The sequence below is a fragment of the Macaca nemestrina genome, chromosome 9, assembly GCF_043159975.1.
Source record: "Macaca nemestrina isolate mMacNem1 chromosome 9, mMacNem.hap1, whole genome shotgun sequence".
Taxonomy (NCBI): Eukaryota; Metazoa; Chordata; class Mammalia; order Primates; family Cercopithecidae; genus Macaca; species Macaca nemestrina.
Genome location: NC_092133.1, coordinates 75669701 through 75691839, shown reverse-complemented (window position 1 = coordinate 75691839; position 22139 = coordinate 75669701).

Here is a 22139-nt window from a genome sequence, read left to right as displayed (position 1 = left end):
GAACAGACACCACCCGGCAAAAGGATGCTGATTCCATGTTTATTAAGGTACCAGCAGACTTTTCTTAAAAAGGAAAAACTGCTAAAACGTAATTAACTCAAAAATATGAGCATCTACACGTTGCAATTTGAATATAATAACAAAAGTCTACCTTTGAGCCCTTTATAGGTAAGGCTCAGGGCCCTTTATAGGTAAGGCTCAGGCCAAATAAGCTTCCCTGCTGCCCTAGGTCCTGCAGTCCGAGAGGGTTAGAGAAAGGTGAGATGAGAGGCGGGATTAGTGAGCCAGAGGCGCAAGAGGGAGGAGATAAGCTGAGACACCTCCCATGATGCCCCCTAGCCTGCTTGTCCCGGCCTGGGCCTGTCTCTAGTTATTTCTAGGGACCAGACCTGCTTCCAGCAAGACTGAAAACGCAGCCTGGGCTCATCATGCTCCTTCCAGGCCCCCAGCCCTCCCCAGGACTGGTTCTGATCCCTCCTCCTAGGACCCACACTGACAGCCCCCGTACCCGGCCAGCCAGGGCAGCCACCTGCCCCCTCCCATCAGCATGCACCCCGGGAGGGGACTTAGTGGGGAGACCCACAGCAGGAGCATTTAAGCCCCATGTGCTGAGAGTGGGCTTCCCAGCAGCAAGAGCCACCCTCACTGCAAGGTGGTGGGAGGCCTGCAATAAATGGATGCCAAGCAGGGACTTGAGAGGGCATCTGGCCCAACACTAGTACTGTCCCCAGGGGAAGCTGAGGCCTGGACACAGGAAGGCACTGGCTAGGGCTGGGGAGCCCTAGAGTCCTGCTGCCAGCTTGCGCCAGTGCTCCAGGCCTCTCTGGGCCTCAGTTTCCCATCTGGAGGGTAAGGGTGTGATCATGCTCCTCATTCTGCTTTTGTCTCAGGTCTGTTCTTAGGATAAAATGAACTAGAGAGAGATGGATTTGTCAACTAAGTACTGTGCCTGTGGGCATCTGTGATGGATACAGTCTGGACTGTCTTTCTCAGGGTTTGGGATTCAGAGAGCAGTGGTCTCAGAGCCCTGAGTGGCCAGAGAAAGGGGTGGGGCTGAGCCTTGGAGGCAGGTGGGCTTGAGCAGGGACCAGCTCTGGACTGACCTGCCCCAGATTCTGAATGGGCTCATGGGAATAGGTCGGGCAGCAAAATGCCAGCCAAGCAAATTCACGAGGTCAGAGCAGTGTCCTAGCTTCATGAGAATGCTGGCTTGGCCTCTGGAAGTTTGGCTAGCTTGGCTTCTGGAAGTTCATAGCCCCCTTCTCTGATTCCTGGCCTAGGAGGGGCCTAGGGACCCAGCAAAGCCCAGGTGGGATGCATTCTAGGTCCCAGCCCAGAAAGGGGCCTCACTCTGCCCTGAGGAGCAGCCCCTCCTTTCTCATGACTGTGCCCTGAGGTGAGCAGGCCTGAGTGGGGAGCCCACTTGAGCCCTCAGCACATGTCCCAGACTCTCCTCTACCAGTGCAACCTGATTTGAGAGCAGAGGAATCACGCCATGTGCCTTGTCATGAAGCTTCCTTAAGGCCCCAGGCTTCCCTGCGGCCAATTCCAGGCCCTGAGCTCACAGGACCTTCAGCCACAGCGGGTGGCTCAGCGTACCCTGTTGTTTCTCAAGCCTGCTCCTAGGGGAACTCAGTTTACGCTCCATCCTGATGAAGCGTGAGCAGCCCCACTCCAGGGGAATGCTGCCTTCATTCACTTGACCACTTCAGTTCTCAGAACCCTTTCCCAGCTGTGAACTCTGTCTAAGAGGCAGCTCTGTTTTGCAGATGGGGAAACCAGGCCTGGGGAGTGAATTGCCCAAGGGCAGGCTGTTGGAGCTGGGACCAGTCTGTCTGACTTCACAATCAGGGTTATTGCATGTCAAACCCTTCTCACTCTCACCATGAAGCTGATCCTTGGGACAGGGTGAGGAGGCAGGAGAGATAAGCCTGGGCAGACAACACAGTAAGATAGAAACCGTGGGGTTGGCCAGGGGGCTGTGGCACTCAGGGCCTAGGGAGGTGGTTTAATAGTGAGCATGAGCTGAAAGGCCTTTGGGGACCTAATCGCAGAGGGCTCTGACGGCCTGGCTGAGGTCTGACATTGTTGGATAGCACTGGGGAGTCATCAGTAGTGCAAAGATTCCATGCTTAGGACTCTGGACTGGGAACCAGCTTCTTTCGTTCATGTTACTCCTTCCACTCTCTTTGGAAAAGCAAACGTCATCACTACCTCCGGTCTGAGCCAGAGAAAAGCCTACCTTCCCCCAAGGCTTAGCTATGATGTCATCCCTTCCTGTGCTATTCTCAGTGGTATTAGGAAGAAGGAAAGTTCATAGGCTAAGCCATGAGCTGAACACGTGCCCAGCCCTTGAGGGCTCCAGGCCCAGGTGACATCAGGCAGGTGTTAGCACTCACCTGGCTCCGAGGCTATTTACAGACTGTGTCATCCTCAGAAATAGCAGTGTTTCTCTCTGCTCAGCTCACCTAGTTTTTTATCCAAGGTGCTGATGGGTTTTGTCACCTAGGGATCCTGTAATACCACCTCTAGGCCTCACAAAGCCATAGAAAAATCAGTTTGTGCTAAGCTGAGAATCTCATTCAGGGGTTGCAAACTCAGATGCCTGTGGGGGCCAGGCAGGTGATACACATGAGTGGTGCAAGCTGGTAAGGATGTAGGGAGTGAGGGGAGGTGGCACTGTAGCCAAATAGCTAATGGATGTCCCAGGTAAAGAGTTAGCTGCTGCCCAGGCCAGCCAATTGTTGTATATAGGACTATGGGTCCACACAGGCCACCCAGGTTTTCTCATCTTTCAATAAAAGCTGAAGACTTTAAGTTTTATAGAAATCTAGTTTTCAAATGTTTGAAATGAATTTTAAAATAAAATTAAACACTGAATGAACTGTAAACAACATATCCAAACTAGATGAGGACTCTGGACCAATAGTTTGTAAGCTCTGATTTCCACTATACAGGTGAGAGGAATGAAACTCAGAGACGGATGGGGAATGGCCCCAGGCCACGCAGCTGGGCAGTACCAGGACTGTGGTCAGACCCTTTCTTCACTCTCCCCGTGGCCTTTTCTGCAAAGTTCACTCAGCAGACATGATTTCAGAGCACCTACTGTGTTCTGAGCCCTGAGCTTCACCCTGGGGATTCAGAAGGACAAAGGGACAGGAGGTTACGGTGCCCTGAGATGGTGGAGCTGCTGAACGAACCTCTCCCAGGTGGCCCTGTGTGTGACAGGAGTGAACGCTGTGGTTGTTGTGGGGTACAAAGTTACAGCTGTTCTGGAGAGGCCCTCCAGGAGGGGCCGGGGGTGAAGGTAGCCCCGCTGTGGGCATGAGGTGGGGTTTCTATAATATTAAATATCATGAAGGCTGAGATCATTGTCAGTGCCAGTCACCGGGTCGTACAACCTGTGCTGCCAGCCTAGACAATGGTCCTCAGATAGGATGAGGCCATGGACTTCATCTGTCTGGTTATGCTTGAGGGGTTTGAGGTCCAGGATAGCATCTGTCATGGGAAGAGAAACTGAGAGAGAGGTTCGCTGCAACTCAGAAATCCACCAGACCCTGCTAATGGGCTGCTGTGGGACTCTCTGGGGATGGAGTGTCCCCCGTGGCCTTTGTAAAGTCAGTACATTCATCATCCTCTCTCTGCTGGCTTCTAAGAACCAGACCATGATGGGGAGGCAGAGGCAGAGAAGGGAGGTTCCACTGAGGCCCAGGGAAGTGGTGGGAGAGACCCACAGGGGGAAGATGGGGGAAAGCTCTCCTCTGGAGTCCAGCTGGACTTTGAAAGTTATTCAGGTGATCTGGGTCACTGCAGGCCACTGAGAGTGGAGCCAGCATGGTAGGGTGGAGCTCAGCAGGGTGTGGCTGACCCTCAGCTGCTGGGCTCTCACACAACCTGCCTGGCCACAGCCCCCCCCGCAACTCACAACTCAGCAGAGCTCGATTATATCTGCGAGATAATCCATGTTTGTTGTTTGAAGCCACTAAGTGCCGGGTCATTTGCCATGTGCAATAGATAACTCATACCCATAGGACCCCGCCCCGGCCAGGGCTCCTGGAAGATCCCGTTGCTCCATGCACAGCCAGTCCTGGATCTGCTGTCTCAGCGAGCTTGGTCACCAGCTCTTGGCAAGGACCTCACAGGCATGGTCAGGGAGAACTGGCCCAAGAGACAGGACTTCCTTGTCTTTGTAAAGACGTGGAGTGGGCTGGCTATTTCTGTCTCATGCCTCTGAGGGAGAATGAATGAAGCTGGGGAGGATGGAGGATCTGGGAGAAAGTCCTCAGTGGCAGGGCCTGAGCTGGGTCTGGCCGTGGCATCCTATTGGCCTCTGGGAAGGGGACAGGGCCTCACTTTATGCCTCCGTGCTGGGCGCTCTGCACTTTGTAGATGTTGTTCTGAGCCTCAGGGTGACCCTGCAAAGTGGAGCTTGTTGTCCCTGCCTTACAAATAAAGGAATGGAGGCCATGAGAGATTAATGATGTGCCCAAGGTCACACTAGGGCCAAGCGGAGAGTGGAATTCTTCCCAACTGACCTGGCTCTGTGTCTCCAGGGGCAGGTAGGCTCTGAGTGGTGCCTCTGAGCTGGCTTGTGTCAGACATCATCCCCTCCACGCAGCCTTTTCTTCCAGCTAGCCTGACACTGTGCTTAGTGATTGAGATCCATGATCCTATGTAGTCCTCACGATAACTCTGCAAGGGAGGGTCTGTTGTCTCCAGGTGGACACCAGGTGGACACCAGGTGGCTGAGCTGGGTTTGAACCCAGGCCTGGCTGACTCCACATCTGCACTCCCTCCCACTGACTGGGTCTTCTCACCCTAGAGAATCTACCATTGGCTCAGCCCTGCAGGATGACACGCAACAGTACAGCTAGGTAACACAGAAGAACACACTGACTTCATTTACACAGTCCCTGCCCAGAGTCAATAGAAAAGTACCTGGTCAGCAGGACCCACAAGGTTGCCAAGTTCAGTCCAGATTTGTCCTTGGTGCATGCCCCATTGCCACCTTTATTTACTGTTTACTGATTTGCAGTGGCTTTTCTCAATGCGTCATTATCCTCAGGAGAGGGTCCCACTGCCAGTTGTCTAGGAGTGGGGCCCAAGACTTTGCCAAGCCTAAAATGCTGCTCAGTCAGATTTCGCCTGAGCTCTGGGCTCTCTGCCTTGTGGGTGCAAGGAAGCAAGCAGCCTCCAATTCTGCAGTTTCCCTTTTTTGGTCTGTTGTTTTGGTCTGTGCAATTTTGATGAATCTGCTGACTTGACCCTCTATCTTCACTGACTAACTCACATTGATACCTCTCCTTGCTCCATTAGAATAAATCTCCGGCCGGGCGCGGTGGCTCAAGCCTGTAATCCCAGCACTTTGGGAGGCCGAGACGGGTGGATCACGAGGTCAGGAGATCGAGACCATCCTGGCTAACACGGTGAAACCCTGTCTCTACTAAAAAAAAAAAAAAAAAAATACAAAAAACTAGCCGGGTGAGTTGGCGGGCGCCTGTAGTCCCAGCTACTCGGGAGGCTGAGGCAGGAGAATGGCCTAAACCCGGGAGGCGGAGCTTGCAGTGAGCTGAGATCCGGCTACTGCACTCCAGCCCGGGCGACAGAGCGAGACTCCGTCTCAAAAAAAAAAAAAAAAAAAAAAAAAAAAAAAAAAAAAAAAAAAAAGAATAAATCTCCTTCTGGTCAACAATGCTTACCTTGTGATCCATATTGTCCACCTTCCAATCAATATGGTCCACCCTTGATGACAAGTGTTTGTCTTTTCCAATTAAGATAAACGCCATGGTGAAACCCCGTCTCTACTAAAAAATACAAAAATTAGGCCGGGCACGGTGGCTCATGCCTGTAATCCCAGCACTTTGGGAGGCCGAGACGGGCAGATCACCTGAAGTTGGGAGTTCGAGACCAGCCTGACCAACATGGAGAAACCCCGTCTCTACTAAATATACAAAATTAGCCGGGCGTGGTGGCGGGTGCCTGTAATCCCAGCTACTTGGGAGGCTGAGGCAGGAAGAATTGCTTGAACCCAGGAGGCAGAGGTTGCAGTGAGCTGAGATCGAGCTACTGCACTCCAGCCTGAGCAACAGAGCGAGACTCTGTCTCAAAAAAAAAAAAAAAAAAGATAAATGCTCTGGTAATAGCTACCTTTTGCTGCACTTAATACACTGCACATGGTAAGGATTTATAACATTATTTCTTAATCCCTGTGTGGCCCTTGAGAATAAGTACTAGTATTAACTACTTTTTATAAATAGGGCCTTCAAAGTGGATGGAAGTCATAAGCCATCCAAGGTTACATGTGTCTTCCCTCATGTTAAGTGAGTGGCAGAACAGCCTGTATTTGGCCTTGCTCTGCTTAATCCCAGAACTTGGCTCCTGCCTCTAATGCTATCTTTGCTACTGTTGAATTTGAGTACAAAAGATCAGCAGGTCAGGCTGAGAGACGCCTCAATTTATGTGACAAAGATCTCAGATTGTAGATGAGCAGAGAGACTCAAACAGTTGACCAACTAGCAGCCTGTTCCTAGGACAGAGGGTCTGTATCACAGGCCCTGGGTTTGGGTGAGTCCAAGCAAATCTGGGGATCACAGCAGAAGCTTCAGCTCCATGGGGACAGGCCCAGCCCATTCAGCAGAGAATCAAGGAGCAGGGGACCCTGCGAATCAAGGGTGTTTGGAGAAGATCTAACTAAGGGTGGTCACCATAGAAGTGTGGTGGGGTGGCCACAATGCCATCTCTAGAGAGATGAGGGCTGCACTGGGGCAGAGGCCACAGTGGGGCTTCATAGTCCTGACCAGGATGAGCAGGAGCCAGATTTGGGTACATGTAGACAGAAGGCTTCCTACCAGTCAGCGATATTGCAGAATGATACTTTGAAGTAAGAAGCTCCCCATGGCTGAAGCTGTGCGAGAGATACCAAGTAAGGATGCCACAGAAGATGGCTGCTTGGCCTAAGTGGTGGGGCCAGGTGACCTGTCTGGCTCCTTCTGATGCAGAGACTCTGCAATTTAGACCCCCTAAGTTGAGGCTGCTTGGGGGAACAAAAAGTGCAAGATGCAACCTCAGAGTTTTGTGTTTTTTGGGGGGTTTGTTGTTGTTTTTTATTTTTTAATTTTTTATTTTTTGTAGACAAGGCCTCGCTCTGTCACCCAGGCTGGAGCTCAGTGGTGCTATCTGGGCTCACTGCAACGTCCACCTCCCAGGTTCAAGTGATTCTCAGACCTCAGCCTCCCGAGTAGCTGGGATTACAGGTGTGTGCCACCACACCTGGCTTATTTTTGTATTTTTAATAGAGATGGGGTTCACCACGTTGGTCAGGCTGGTCTTGAACTCCTGACCTCAGGTGACCCAACTGCGTCAGCCTCCAGAGTTATTTATTGGCATATCAGTGAGTGAAATGTAACATGAAACCATAAAAGCCAGAAGAGAATACTGACATATGGTTATTGGTTTCAAAGTGGTCAAAGTTTTCCAAGCATAGAAGCAAATGCAAGGAAATGTAAGAAAAAATATGCAACAATCTGGTGGCATACCTGGCTTAAAACTCTGCATTTCAAAGGTGCCACTGGCACAGTTGGGAAGAATAACTTGCGTTTCTTTATTTCTCCCAGCCCTTTCCCTCCAAGCTTTGGGGAAAGCAGACTTCAGAAATAAGGACAAAGATGTCAATACTTGGCTTTAAGGTTTCAAAAAAAAAAAAAAAAAGTTAGGATACTTGCCAGTTGGTGTAGAAAATGTGCATGATCACTCAGTCAGCCTTCCCTCTCAGATGAGACCTTCATTCACTCCCAACCTGCAAGAGACCCTCATGGTTGGAGGAAGAAGGGAGTGAAGGGGAATCAAGGGAGTAAGACCCATCAGAGGATGTAAGAACCCCTAGATGAACTCCAGGAATCCAAAAGCAGAGGCATCCTGAGCCGTGTTTCTGAGCAGAGCCGAGGAAAGGAGCAAGAACCCAGAGCCAGGCCCTTCCCTGGTGGCGAGTGCAACCTGGTTGCCTGGTGTGTCCAGACTGGTAGGGCTCCCAGCAGCCATGAACAGATTTCCTGGGGGCCCAAGAAGGCAGAGTGACCCAGGAGCCTAAAGACCTGGAGGCCATGTGGTTGGACAAGGAAATGACAGTAGGGACTGTGTCAGTGGACCAGAGTCAGATGAAAACAAGGATCTTAGTAGACACCAGAGGAATCAACGAGTAGCCAGATGGATCCCAAAGTAATCTCAGCACTTTGCGAGGCTGAGGCAGGAGGATCGCTTGAGCCCAGAGGTTTGAGACCAGCCTGGGCAACATAGTGAGACCCTATCTCTACACAAATTAAATTTCTAAAAAATTAAAATTCTAAATAATTTCTAAATAAATTAAAATTCTAAGATAATTTTTAAAAATTAGGCAGGCATGGTAGTATATACCTGTCACTCTCCCTTACTCATGAAGGCTTGACTGGTGGCCCGTAGGCAGGCAGTGGTCATCCATATAGGATTTCCAACAGTAGGACCCCAAGCCTGGGGCAGAGAACAGGGTCAAATTCTGGAAAAAGCGAGACGGGTCTCCAACCTAGACCCTGAATGGGCAGGGTCCAAACATAGAAGGCTGAGGGGACCAGGCAAGGTCCAAGTTTGAGAGCTGGAGGCTGGCCAGGCCCTGGTCACTCTCCCTTACTCATGAATTCACTCACGCTTCTTCATGGAGCAGCTACTATTAAGACTCAACTATGGCCAACCATGGTGGTTCACACGTGTAATCCCAGCACTGTGGGATGCTGAGGTGGGAGGATTGCTTGAGACCAGGAATTCAAGACCAACCTGGGCAACACAGCAAGACCCCATCTCTACAAAAAATTAAAAACTTAGTGGGGGGCGGTGCACACTTCTAGTCCCAGCTACTTGGGAGGCTGAGGTGGGAGGATCGCTTGAGCTCAGGAGATGGAGGCTGCAGTGAGCTGTGTTTACACCACTGTACTCCAGCCTGGGTGACAGAATGAGACCTTGTCTCAAGGGAACAAAAAAGGACTCAACCGTGTGCCACAGATGCCGAGGGCTTCGGCCATGTCACTTGAGCTTCTAAACTATCCCCATTAGAGTCATTAGAGTCAGGGCTCATCCTGGAGTCTGAAGGAGTTGTGCTGCCTGTCTTCCCTGGTGCAGTGATTTTAAAACATGCAATTTCTTTTCCACCCCTGGCATTGAGAGGTGGAGTCTTATTTCTCTTCCCTTGAATATGGGCTGGCCTCTGGGACTCACTTCTAACCAACAGCATGTGGAAGAAGTAAGGCCACGTGTCTCCTGGCAGCAGGTCATGAGAGCAACACAGCTTCTGCCCGGCTCTTGCTCTTGGGCTCCAGTTCTTGATACCCAGCTCCCACACCATGAGGAAGCCCAGGCCACATGGAGAGGACACAGCATGCTTTCCAGCCGACTGCCCGGCTGAGGTCTCAGCTGCCAGACACATGAGTGAGACGGCCTTGAGAGGACTCCAGACCCAGCTACCATCAGACTGCGGCCACCTGAGAGCCCCTAGTGAGAACTGCCCAGCTGAGCCCAGTCAGTGCTAAGAAACACAAGAAAGGATGATGATAAATGAGTAAGGCTGTTTCACACCACTAGGTCTGGGGTGATTTGTTACACAACTAGAGATAACCAGAACTCCTGTTGAGGACATGCAGTGGATTCCTGATGGGGTTTGACAGGAGCCCTGGTCAGGCACCTCCTTCAGCCTGGGCTCTGTTCATGTGGTAGGTCTACAGAACCCCCAAACACCATAACCCTGTGGGAAGTCATTATCCCTCCCCACCCCACCTCACCTCTCCTTCTCAACACCCATGTCAGATAACGGCATGACCACCCACCCAGGGATCCCAGTACAGACTGGGTGTCATCTTGTCGTATTTGGCTGGTGCATTCCCATGTAATTTTTTTTTTTTTATGTGAGGTCTCCTTATGTTGCTCAGGTCAGTCTTAGACTCCTGGCCTTAAGCAGTCTTCCTGCCTCAGTCTCCTAAAGTGCTGGAATTACAGGTGTGAGCCACCAGGCATGGGCACCCCCCCCCCCCGCCCCGCCCGGCCCATCTAATTTACTCCTATCCATTCATTCCTTTGACAAACCTTTATGGAGCACCCACTGGTGTCAAGCTTTGTGCTAAATGGACCTGCCTGGTCCCTGTCCTTTACTTACAGTAAAGCAAAGAGAAACCTGTCAAACTGTTCATTACAAGTGCAGCCAAAAGTCTCAATAACTGTGTTTATTAATTAACCTAAGTACTGTGCTGAGCTCTTCACATTCATTCAATCATTGAGTCCCCATAGTAATCCCACGAGGAGGATATTATAATCCAGAGATCATTAGCTTTATTTTATGAGGAAACTGAGGCACCCAGAGGTTGAATGAGGTTATGCCATTAGTGGGCGGTAGCACAGAGGTGAAGTTTCCTTCCCATCCCTCCCTTCTGCCACTGCAGTAGCTGAAGTTCTGTCCTGGGTCCTGCAGGAAGCACGGACTGAGACATAGCTGAGAACCCACGTGGTTTTACAGGGGAGTCGTGCCTGTGGAAGACCAGTGGTGAAGCCCGGCTGGGCAGGAACAGCCTCAGACAGCGACACAGATCTTCCCAGTCCTGGGTCAACCCAGCAGGAGTTCCTGAGCACAGGTGGCCATGAGAGGCATCCCCACTGAGCTCCAATGGCCAGGGCTGCTGTGCTCAGTATTTGCTGGGGCTGCCTAGGAAGCATGGTCTCTTGTTGATGGCTGAGGCCACTCCTGCAGGGTCTGTACTCTTTGCAGCTGAGCAGCAAATTCTTTCCTAAAGGGAGACCCCTGGGCTGCCCCCATGGCTGCTACCCAGACTGTCACACAGCCTTCTCTCTCATCTCTCCACCTCTGGGCACAGCCCTGTGCCCAAATTCTGTGTCTGGAGTGATGGCTGTAAAATGCACACCCTCCCTGTGAGATCCACCAGCCACTCCCCATCTCCATCAGGAGGAGGAACAGGTTCCCTCTTCCCCCAGCACCTCCCTGCGCTGTGTGGACTATCCAGGGATCAGACAACCTGGGCTCACACCTGGGCTCCCCACGGATTGATGCTGCTAATATTGGTACCTCCTCCAGAGACTGCTGTGCGGTCCAATGAGATGCCACAGGGAAAACACTTAGTGTTAGGCTGCCACAGAGCAAGGCCAGAAATGACCTCCTTTAGGCCCAGACCTGCCTCTGGTCAGCTCAGGCACTGAACCCGGGAAGGGCTGACTTCCAGCCAGGGTGTCTTTGTTACCCTAAGTTCAGAGGAAAGAGATAGCAGAGGGGCCACTCTGAGGCTCTCTGCCTGGTGGAGGGACAAGAAGGGTGGGTCCAGTCACCCCTGGCAGGAGTGGGTGTGGTTCCCCTGGGCTGGACCTGTCAGGGTGACCGTAGGGAGAGGGGCTGAGCTCAGGGGAGAGAGGTGAGAGGGAAAGAGGAAGGACTCTGCATGTCCGGTGTAGAGGCCCTGCTCACCCTCCCTGGTCCTGACCCCGGCTCCAGCCCCATCAGACTCTGCGGTTGGACTGTTGCTCAGGGCCCGGTCTTGCCCCCGCTAGGCCACTGTATAGGAGGCCTTGTGTGCTGAGGCTCCTGGTCTCGCCTGGCGCCAGCCTGACCCACTCAGCTCAGCCCCTCCTCAAGGCTGTCCCCATAAGCTGTCTACTCCAACAAAGGGTCAGTGTCCTCGGGAGGGCAGGTGCTGCCAGGCGGGACCGCAGCCAGGCCTGCTGGGGAGTTCTGGGCAGTCGAATCTCAGAGGAGTGACCAGGGCCTGGCTATGCTGAGGACAGGGCTGGCGGGATATTTGTTGTTTTTGTTGGTTTTGAGCCACTGCCCCTAGGAAGAGGTCAAGGTGAGGGAGGCAGGCGGAGGCTAGGACTGGGGAGCTGGGGTACATTTGCCCAGTTTGCGACTAGAGTCCAGATGGGGGCCTCCCAGGAGGAGTAGAGGCCTACTGACCTCCCTGCCACTATCCCCAGGCCCCACCTCAAGACCCTAGGCCCCAGCTTGACCTGAGACCCAGCAACAAAGAGCCAGAATCCACCCCATTTTCAAGCCAGGAAGGAGACTACCCTTTAGGGTGATAGCTTATACGCACCCCTGTTTCCCTCTCTGCCCACTCTGTCAGCCTGTTGAAACTCCTGCTGGGGCCCACTGCCCGCCTCTCTGCTGCCAGACTGGGCCACCTGCCAGTCCCACAGAGTCAGCCTTCAAACCCCCACAGCTGGTCAGTCAGCCCTGGGAGAAGTTGTCCCCCAGCTGGGGCACACTTCTCTGAATACAGGCTGCTCACAAGCAGAATTTAAGCCATTGATGGGTCAGGGCTGGCAACCATCTGAGGCCACATCAATAAAGGCCAAGTCTCTAGAACAAGGGAGGTCAGGTTTTCTATTTGCAGCCCAGGCCTGTGGAAATCAGGCAATCTACAAGTATTGGAAGGAGTGTCACAGAACAATGACAAATGGATGGAGGTTCCAGAGAGTAATGAATGAAAGCTACAGACTTCTGAACAACATGGGGGTAGATAAAAATCTGTCGAGGATTTGTGTATACTGTGCTTTTCCCATCAGATTATAAGCTCCTTGGAGGTCTTGTTCATCTCAGTAGCTCCTCCACCATCTCAGTCTCTTAATACCTGTCATCACTCAGCTCACAGTGATGGCAATAAATATTGGTAGATCAGTGGGTGGATGGATGGGTGAATGTATGAGTAGTGATAGAGTATGGACGGGGAGATGAGTGGGTGGGTGGATGCTAGGTGGGCAGGTGAGTTGATGGACAAATGGCTGGAAAGTAAATAACGGACTGACTCCTACACTGGAGCGAGGATAGAATGGAAGCTGGCATAACCGTTGCCAGCGCAAAACAGGCTTCTCAAAGATTTCTTACAGAGGCTGCAAAAGGCATGAAACGTAAGAGAAAAGGCAGATAACCTAGACTTCATTAGCAGATAACCTAGACTTCATTAGCATTAGCAACCTGTATTCAACAAAAGATACCATTAATGAAATAGAATTAAGAAATGAAGCTACAGGCTGGGTGCAGTGGCTCATGCTTGTAAACGTAGTGTTTTGGGAGGCCAAGGCAGGAGGATCCATTGAAACCAGGAGTTCAAGACCAGCCTGGGAAACATAGCACAACTCTGTCTCTACAAAAAAATTTTTTTTTAAATTGAACTGGACATGGTGGCATGTGCTTGTACACAGTCCTAGCTCCTTGGGAGGCTGAGGCTGGAGGATTGCTTGTGTCCAGGAGTTCCAGATTGCAGTGAGCTAGGATCACACCACTGCATTCCAGCCTGAGCAACAGAGTATCAAAAGAAAGAAAAGGAGGGAAGAAAGGAGGGAAGGAAGGAAGGAAGGAAGGAAGGAAGGAAGGAAGGAAGGAAGGAAGGAAGGAAGGAAGGAAGGAAGGAAGGAAGGAGGGAAGGAAGGAAAAAAGCTACAAAGTAGGGCAAGATAGTCACAATACATACATCTGACAAAAGTTCATATTCAGTACATTAGAGAACTTATATCAATCAATAAGAAAAGGGAAACAGCCCAATAGACAGTGGTCAAAAAACTTGAACAAGCATTTTACACACACACACAAAGGTATCCAAATGACCAGTAAGCATGTGAGAAGGTAGACAGCATCTTTAGTCATCAGGAGAAAGCAAATTAAAGCCCCAATGAGATACTATTATATACCCACTAAAATGGCTAAAATTAAAAAGGGTTGCTGAGGATGTGGCATAGCTGGAACTTTCATACATTGTTAGTGGGAGTGTCAGTTAGTACAATAACTTTAGAAAACTGTTTGGCAGTTATCTACTAAAGCTAAAAATATGCTTACCTATGACTCAGAAATTCCACTCCTAGGCATATATTTAAAAGAAATGAGGGCCAGTCATGGTGGCTCATCCCTGTAATCCTAGCACTTTGGGAGGCCGAGAAAGGAGGATCACTTGAGCTCAGGAGTGTGAGACCAGCCTGGGCAACATAGTGAGATCTCATCTCTATTTTTTAAAAAATTAAAATTAAAGGCCGGGCGCAGTGGCTCACACCTGTATTCCCAGCACTTTGGGAGTCCAAGGTGGGCGGATCACGAGGTCAGGAGATTGAGACGATCCTGGCTAACAGTGTGAAACCCCGTCTCTACTAAAAATACAAAAAATTAGCTGAGCGTGGTGGTGGGCACCTGTAGTCCCAGCTACTCAGGAGGCTGAGGCAGGAGAATGGCGTGAACCCAGGAGGCAGGGCTTGCAGTGAGCCAAGGTCGCACCACTGCACTCCAGCCTGGGTGACAGAGTGAGACTCCATCTCAAAACAAATAAAAAATAAAAAAAGAGAAATCAGCGTGTATGTCCACACAAATACTTCATATGAACGTTCATAGGTGCCTCGAACTGGAAAAAACCCAAGCACCCATGAACAGTAAGGTGAATACATGCATTGTGGTACATCCATACAGTGGAATGCTACTCAGCAATAAAAAAGAACAGCTACTGATGCAGGCAGCAACACGGATGAATCTCACAGACATTATATTTAGAAGAAACAAAAGTCTTGAGGATATGCTATATGATTATGGAAAGTACAAGAAGAGTAGGTGAAACTAATCTATGGTGAGAGAAGTCAGAATAGGGGCTACTTTGAGGGAGGGGGTCGCTGGAAGTGGGTACAAGGGAGCCAGCCTTCTGGAGTCCTGGAAATGTTTTAAATCTTGATCTGCATGGGGTACATATGTGTATCTTTACCAAATTCTACATTGATGATCTGTGTACTCATTATATTTTTGTTATACTTCAATAAAGCATTTTTAAAACACAAACACAATTCCTTTATTCTAGAAGAGTTCAGTGTGCTGGCATGGAAGCGGAGCCCAGAAGGTGCATTATCTTCTCCCCTTCAAAGAGGTTTGTTTCTCAGGATTTAGCATAATACATCTCAGGGGAATTGAGAAGTCCTTGTCTGAGGCAAGGGGGCTGGGCTAGATAATAAGAAGATGCTCATATGGGGAAGTCCTTGGGGTGGGGTAGATGACAACAGGATGACACATGCCTGGGACTTTCCCACCAGCTCTTCCCAAGGCCACCGCGCACTTGAGCTGCTGAGACACTCAAAGAGCACCGGCCAAGGGTGTCTGTGCCTCCCCACCATAGTGCACTGTACTCAGAGGGGTCGTGAGTCCTGGGGGCTTCCCACCACTGCCCCTCCTCTGTCTCCAGTGTGGGCCACTGTACCAGCTGCAGAGCTGAAATCAGAGGGGAATAGGGAGAAAGTGGGAAGAGGGGGTCTGGAGCTACCTCCTGCCCTTCTGGACCTCAGCCTTCTCCTCTGTAATGCAGAGAGACTGTGCTACTCTTCCAAGGCTGTTCTCAATGCAGGTTCTGAAGGTTCCCTGGGTACCCCAAGCCACCCATGAGCCAAGGTGGGTTGCCAAGCACATCTGGAGAGCAAGAGGGCTCTGTCCGCTGACTACACAAAGCCCAAGTCGTCTGGGCTTCTTCTCCCATGAGTCAGGTAGCATCACAAGAGGATGACACAGGTGAGCCTGTGAGGCCAGCCGACCAGGGCAGGGCACACCTCATGGTCAGAAGTGAGTCAGCTGGGGCCCGGCTTCACTCAGCCAGGAAGCCAGTGGGATGGAGCTGGACCAGGCTGAGAACTAACCCATAACAGGTGCCAAGAGAGGAACCTGAGTCACCCTTGCCCCCTCTCTCCCACTGACCTCACTCCTGCCAATCAGGCACCCACCTTTTCCTCTGTACCTCCTTAGCATCCCTCTGGTCCATTTTGCCTCCCCATTCTGCGGCCCCCTACCTTACAGACTGCAGTAGGCCCCTCCCTGCCCTCCAACCCTAGCCCCGAAGTCCAGTCTCCTTCATTCTTCCAGGTGGATCGTTTTCCCCCTCCTTTATTCAGGGATAATTGACATTTAATACAATGCATGGATCTTAAGAATGAAGTTTAAAGAGTTTTGACAAATGCATACCCCTGTGCTACTGATACCCAGTCATGTGAAGGCATAGAATATTTCAATCACCTTGGAAAGTTTTCTCTACCCCTGCCTCCAGTCACCCAGCCTACACCCAAAAAACCCTCTGTGCTGACTTCTACCCCCAAGAAATGAGCTTTGTGGGTTCTTAAGCTTCACATAAAATATAATTTTTTAGTAATTATATAGTAATACTCCTTTATGTCTGGATTCTTTCACCCACTGTGTTTTTCGTCTTCATCCATCTTTTGTGACTTTTATTGTTGGATAAGTTTCCATTTTATAAATGTAACTCAATTTGTTTATTAATTCTTATATTGATGAACAACTAGACTGTTTCCAGATTTTTACTGTTACGGATAATTCTGCCCTGACCACTTGTGTACATGTTTTTGTGTGGATATGTCTTCATTTCTCTTGGGTAAATTCCTGTAAGTTAAATCTCTGGGATATATAGTAAATATATGTTTATCTTTATAAGAAACTGCCAAACTTTCCCAAAGTGGTCGCACCATTATAGACGCTCAGCACTAATGTATGAGAGGTCTGGTTGTTCCACATCCGCACCAGCACTTGGTATTTTTAGTCTTGTTAATTTTAACCATCCGAGGATCTTTTTAAAAACCACTTCTAAACATCCCAAATGTCCATCGGCTGGCAAATGGACAGACAAAAGGTGGTAAATCCACACAATGGAATATTAGTTGGTAATAAAAAGAAATGAGGTACTGATGCACGACAGGAATGAACCTTGAAAACATTACACCTGGTGAAAGAAGCTCATCACAAAAGTCCACCTTGTGTAGGATTCCATTAATATAAAATGTCCAAAATAGGCAAATTTATACAGACAGAAAATATATTGGTGCTTTTCTAGGTCTGAGGGGATGGGAGGTTGGAGGATGATAGCCAGTGGGTGTGGGATCTCTATTTGGGGTGATAAAAATGTTCTAAAATATATTGTGATGGTTCACAAGTCTGTGAGTATACTAAAAGCCATTGAATTAGACACTACCTGAAAAAGCTATCTGAAAAACCAAACCCACCACATCTAATTACCAGGCTACCCCCTATAGCTCCCTACTGTCCTCAGAGTGAAGACCCAGATTCCCAAACCCAGATTCCCCCATGTTGTCTTCCTCTCCTGCAGGCCCCATGGAAACCATCACTTCCAGATGTACTCTCTGCCATGAGCCTCCGAGTGCCTGCACGTCCTGTTCCTGTGTGTTGAACTGTGGGTCCCACCTCACCTCTGACTCACCCTTTATGGTTCAGCTCACCTGACAGCCTTCCCTTCCCTCTCTTTTGTTCATTCATCCATTCATTCATGCAACAAGCAATTATTAGGCACCTGCTCTATGCCAGGCTCTATTCCAGGCACTAGGGACACAGCAGCAAACAAAACAGACTAAATCCCTCATGGTGTGCAGGAGCAAATAATTGAGCACTTAGTCAACCTGATGCACCCCAGCCCCTGCCTGCTGGCCTTCTCCACATTTCCACTGTGCTTTGTAGGCACTTCCGTTTCAACACTAATCCATCTGGACTTCCACAAGTCAACAGTGGGTCTCCCTGACGAGGCTGGGACTTCATGAGGGTAAGGGCCAGGCCTGCCTCTCCTGGGCATCAGAGCAAGGATGGTGCGTCCTCCGTGTGCACCTCCACATTCGACAGAGCCCTCTCACAGCCCTGGTCTCATCTGCTTGCTCACCTGCTCTGTTCAGCAAGCGGGGATTGTGGAGAGGAGATGTGAAGGCAGGAGGCCCACCGCCCAGGTGAGACAATGAGGCCTCGAGAGTGCATGAGGCCACATGGCTACAGAAGCATGGCAACTGGCTTCTCTTACTCCCTGCCCTGGGCAGGCTTCTTGTGGCCTGGCCAGCTCTGGGGTTCAAGGATTGGTGTCACCATACCAGGAAGTGATTCCAGGCCTAGCAGGAACCACATGGTCCTGTGGGCCACCACCTCAGGGCATTGCCTAAGTTTTCATCACTCGGGCTGGGCAGCACGAGGCAGGATGGTCAAGGAGCAGCAGCAGCCTGTCTCCCGAGCCTCTTCCCTGCCCTCAGCCCAGCTCAGGTGAGTCACCAGCACCTGAGCATGAAGTCATCCTAGGGGCTCCCTCTCTCAGGAGGTGTGCAGTTCACATGGGAAGTGTGGGAGGTGGACCTGCGAGGGCTCCTTCATGGTATGGTTAATGCTCACGGGGTGAAGGTGGTTCAAAGCACCCTTTGAGGTGACACTTTCCTCCAAGGCCTTGACACACCCCTGGCTTTGCACTTGCTCCTTCTGGTCTCCTCTGGCAGCAGCAGAGGCAGGGGCTGATCTTCAGCAGGCAGCATGGGGCTTCTGGGGCCTCTCTGGCACCTGCATCCTTGGGCCTTTCCAGCTTCTTCCTTTATGAAGCCCCTGAGGGCTGGTGAGATGGCCCGTCTGGGGTTCCTGTTCCTGTCTCCGGCTCTTGTTAATGGCCGGAGGGGAGGGCGCCCCATTACCCAAGCCGCCCCAGTGGCTGCTGGTGCTCTTCCTGCTTCCAGCAGCACCAAGCCTTAGGCCCTCCAGATTGAACCCTGGGACAGGAGGTCTCCTTCCTGCCCCCTCCTGTTCCTGGAGTCAAGAGGTTCGCAGATGTGTTCTCATTTGTCCATCTGCACACCACTGGGGGCAGATGCCCTGCTCAGCTCAGAGGCCATGGCAGGGGAGAAGCTGCCTCCTTTCTGGACCCAGCGGAACCTCTCCTAGACTTATAGCTCCAGACCCACTCCTGCCTTTCCCCAGGGTGGGGTTGGGTGATAGTTTTTTGTTTTGTTTTGTTTTGTTTTGTTTTGAGACAGGGTCTTGCTCTGTCACCCAGGCTGGAGTGCAGTAGCACAATCATGGCTCACTGCAGCCTCTATATCCTGGGCTCAAGCAATCCTCCCAGCTCAGCTTCCTGAGTAGCTGGGACTACAGATCTGTGCCACTATGCCCAGTTTTGTTTTGTTTTTTTTTTTAAGGTTTTTAGAGACAGGGTCTCACTATATTGCCCAGGCTGGTCTTAAACTTTTGGGCTCAAGCCATCCTCCCACCTCAACCTCCCAAAGTGCTCGGATTACAGGTATGAGCCACCATGCCCAGCCTTGGGTGATGGTTTTGAAGTCTCAGAGACTTTGGGGCTAGGAGGAATTAGGCAAGGTGCCCAGCCTAGCACCAGAATGCTCTCCTCACAAACAGGAGGGATGTGTCCTCTGTCTAGTGGACGGAGGGAGGGTCCTCTTCACACCCCTGGGAAGCTCCCCACAGTTCCCTCCCCTGTTTCCATCTCTTCCCACCATCCATCTCTTTCTCCCCTTCCCTGGAACACCCCACCGTTCCCTGAAGCCGTGAAGAAAGCCTGGGCCCTTCTGCGTCCCTGCTCTATCACTGAGCCCGGGCATCCTGTTTGGATGGTCCTGGGGGTTCCCAGGAGAGGATGGAGAGGGTTTACCCCCATCCCTCCATTCCCCAAGCGTGTGCTCTTGGCAAATGTCTGCAGATCCAGCACATCCTGCACAGCAGAGATGAATTTCCTCCAACGTGGTGGTTTGCGTTCCTATTGCTGCACGGCAAGCTAGCCCAGAACAGCAGCTTTAAACCATGACAGTCACGGATTCTGCTCAGGATCCAGAGCTTGACTGGACTCAGCCATGCGGTTCTTCCTTGAGGAGGCACACAGCCTCATCCAGATGGTGGCTGGGCTGGGGTCATCTTGAAGGCTTCTTCACTCACAGGTCTGGGGCCCAGGCTGAAAAGACTCAGCCAGCAGGGCTCACTGAGCTTCTCTCACTTTGCATGTGGCCACTCCATGAGATCTTTCTACAAGGCAGTTTCAGAGAGTGGAACCTCCCACATGGTGGATGAAGGTGACCAGATCTGTAAGACACATTCACATTCTCCATTTTATGTCATCGTGACCCTTTTCCTGACAGTCACCCTGATTTTCTGCATTTACAAAGCTCCCACTCCTTCCTGCTCTGAATTGCACTGCAAAAGTACTGCTTCCATTAACCTGACAACTGCAATGAAGAGCATCCTGTCCAAATCATGTCACCTTAATTCCTGGGTGTCTCCCTAGATGGAAGAGCTGGTGGGGAGACATCTCAGTTTCAAGACACACACACACAGACACAGACACACACATACACAGACACACAGACACAGAAACACACAGACACATAGACACACATGCACAGACATACAAACACATGGACACACAGACACCCCAGCACACACAGAAACACACACACAGATATAGAAACACAGACACATAGAGAGACAGACACACAGACACAGAAAACACAGACACACACATATATACACAGACACACACACAAGGACACACAGACACACACATAGAGACACACACATAGACACGCATAGAGACATACACAGGGAGCCCTGCTGACACACACAGACACACAGACACACACACACAGATACAAACACAGACACAAAGAGAGAGACACACACACAGACACAGAAACGCATGGATGTACAGACACACACACAGATACAGACACACAGAGAGAGACACACACAGACACACACAGAAAACAGACACACACACACGTATATACGCAGACACACACACACGGACACACGGACACACAGACACACACACAGAGACACACAGATACACATGGAGACACAGACACACAGACACAGACACACACAGACATACACAGAGAAACACACACACACAGAGACACATGCAGACACACAAAGAGATACACACAGACACACACACAGACACATAGAGACACACCCACAGAGACTCACAGACACACACACAGACACACAGATGCAGAAACACACAGACACACAGAGACACACCCACATACCCACATGTAAACACACACAGATACACACAGACACAGACCCACACACACACAGATACAGAGACACATAGATACAGAGACACACACACAGGTACACACACAGACACACACATGGAGACACACACAGACACACACATACGGAGACACACACACACACACAAAGACACACACAGGGAGCCCTGCTGACACACGCAGAGACACATAGAGACACGGACGCACAGAGACACACACAGACACAGACACACAGACACACACACAAACATACAGACACACAGACATGCAGATATGCACACAGAGACACACACAGACACAGACTCATACGATCTTCACCGTGTCCAGCTGCCCTTCCTGTCTTTTTGGATCAATGTACCCAGGTGACTGAGCCCTGCTGTATAAGCCAGGGATCTATACACTTTTTCTTAAAGGGCCAGATAGTTAATACTTTAGATTTTGTGGACCAAGAGACAAAATTGAGGCTGTGATGCAGGTACTTATACAATCATTTAAAATGTGATCGCTTAAAAGATAAAATCGATTCTTAGTTCAGGGGTGTAAGAACAGGAACCTGACTGGATTTGGACCCCAAAATTGTAGTTTGCTAATCCCTGGAATAAACTACAGGGGCCCAAAGACACCTTCCAGCAGACCCTTTTCTCTTATCACCAGTGAAGGAAAGGTCTGCGGGGTGGGGGCAGTGTGTCTATGATCTCAGCTTGACCAACCAGATGCTCTCTGGCAGGAAGTGACACCTAGACAGGGGGGAAAAGTGGAATTAGTTTTCTTTCCTATCTCAGTGCCAGATAAAGCCACCAGTTCCTGCTGACAAGCCTGTCTGGGGCGGGCTCCTGTCTGTTCTGAGCTTATTTTCCAGTCTTCCCTCCACCTTTCCACTCACTCACATCCTACCAACAAATACCCTTTCTCCTTCCCTTAAGGTAATCAAAATCGGTTTCTGTTGCTGGCACTCAAAGCTCCCTGATTGACAATTGCACTGGTGGTCTCACTCTGTCCAGTCACAGTGGAATCTTCTGAGCATGCATTCTAGGGGGCAGGGGCCCCAAAAAAGCTCAGGATTCTGGGTCTCCATCACCATCATCCCTGGCATGGGTGATGTGCTCCCAGGCCCTGACCATACTCAGTTTGACCCTGGAGTCTCTGAGTCCCCAGGTGGACGCCAGGCAACTCACCCCTCTTCCTGGAGTGGCATGGCCCGGCTGGGAGAAGGGCTAGCTGCCACTAGCCCTGTTGGTGTCCATATCTCTCTCACGGCCCTTTCGTGCATCCATCCT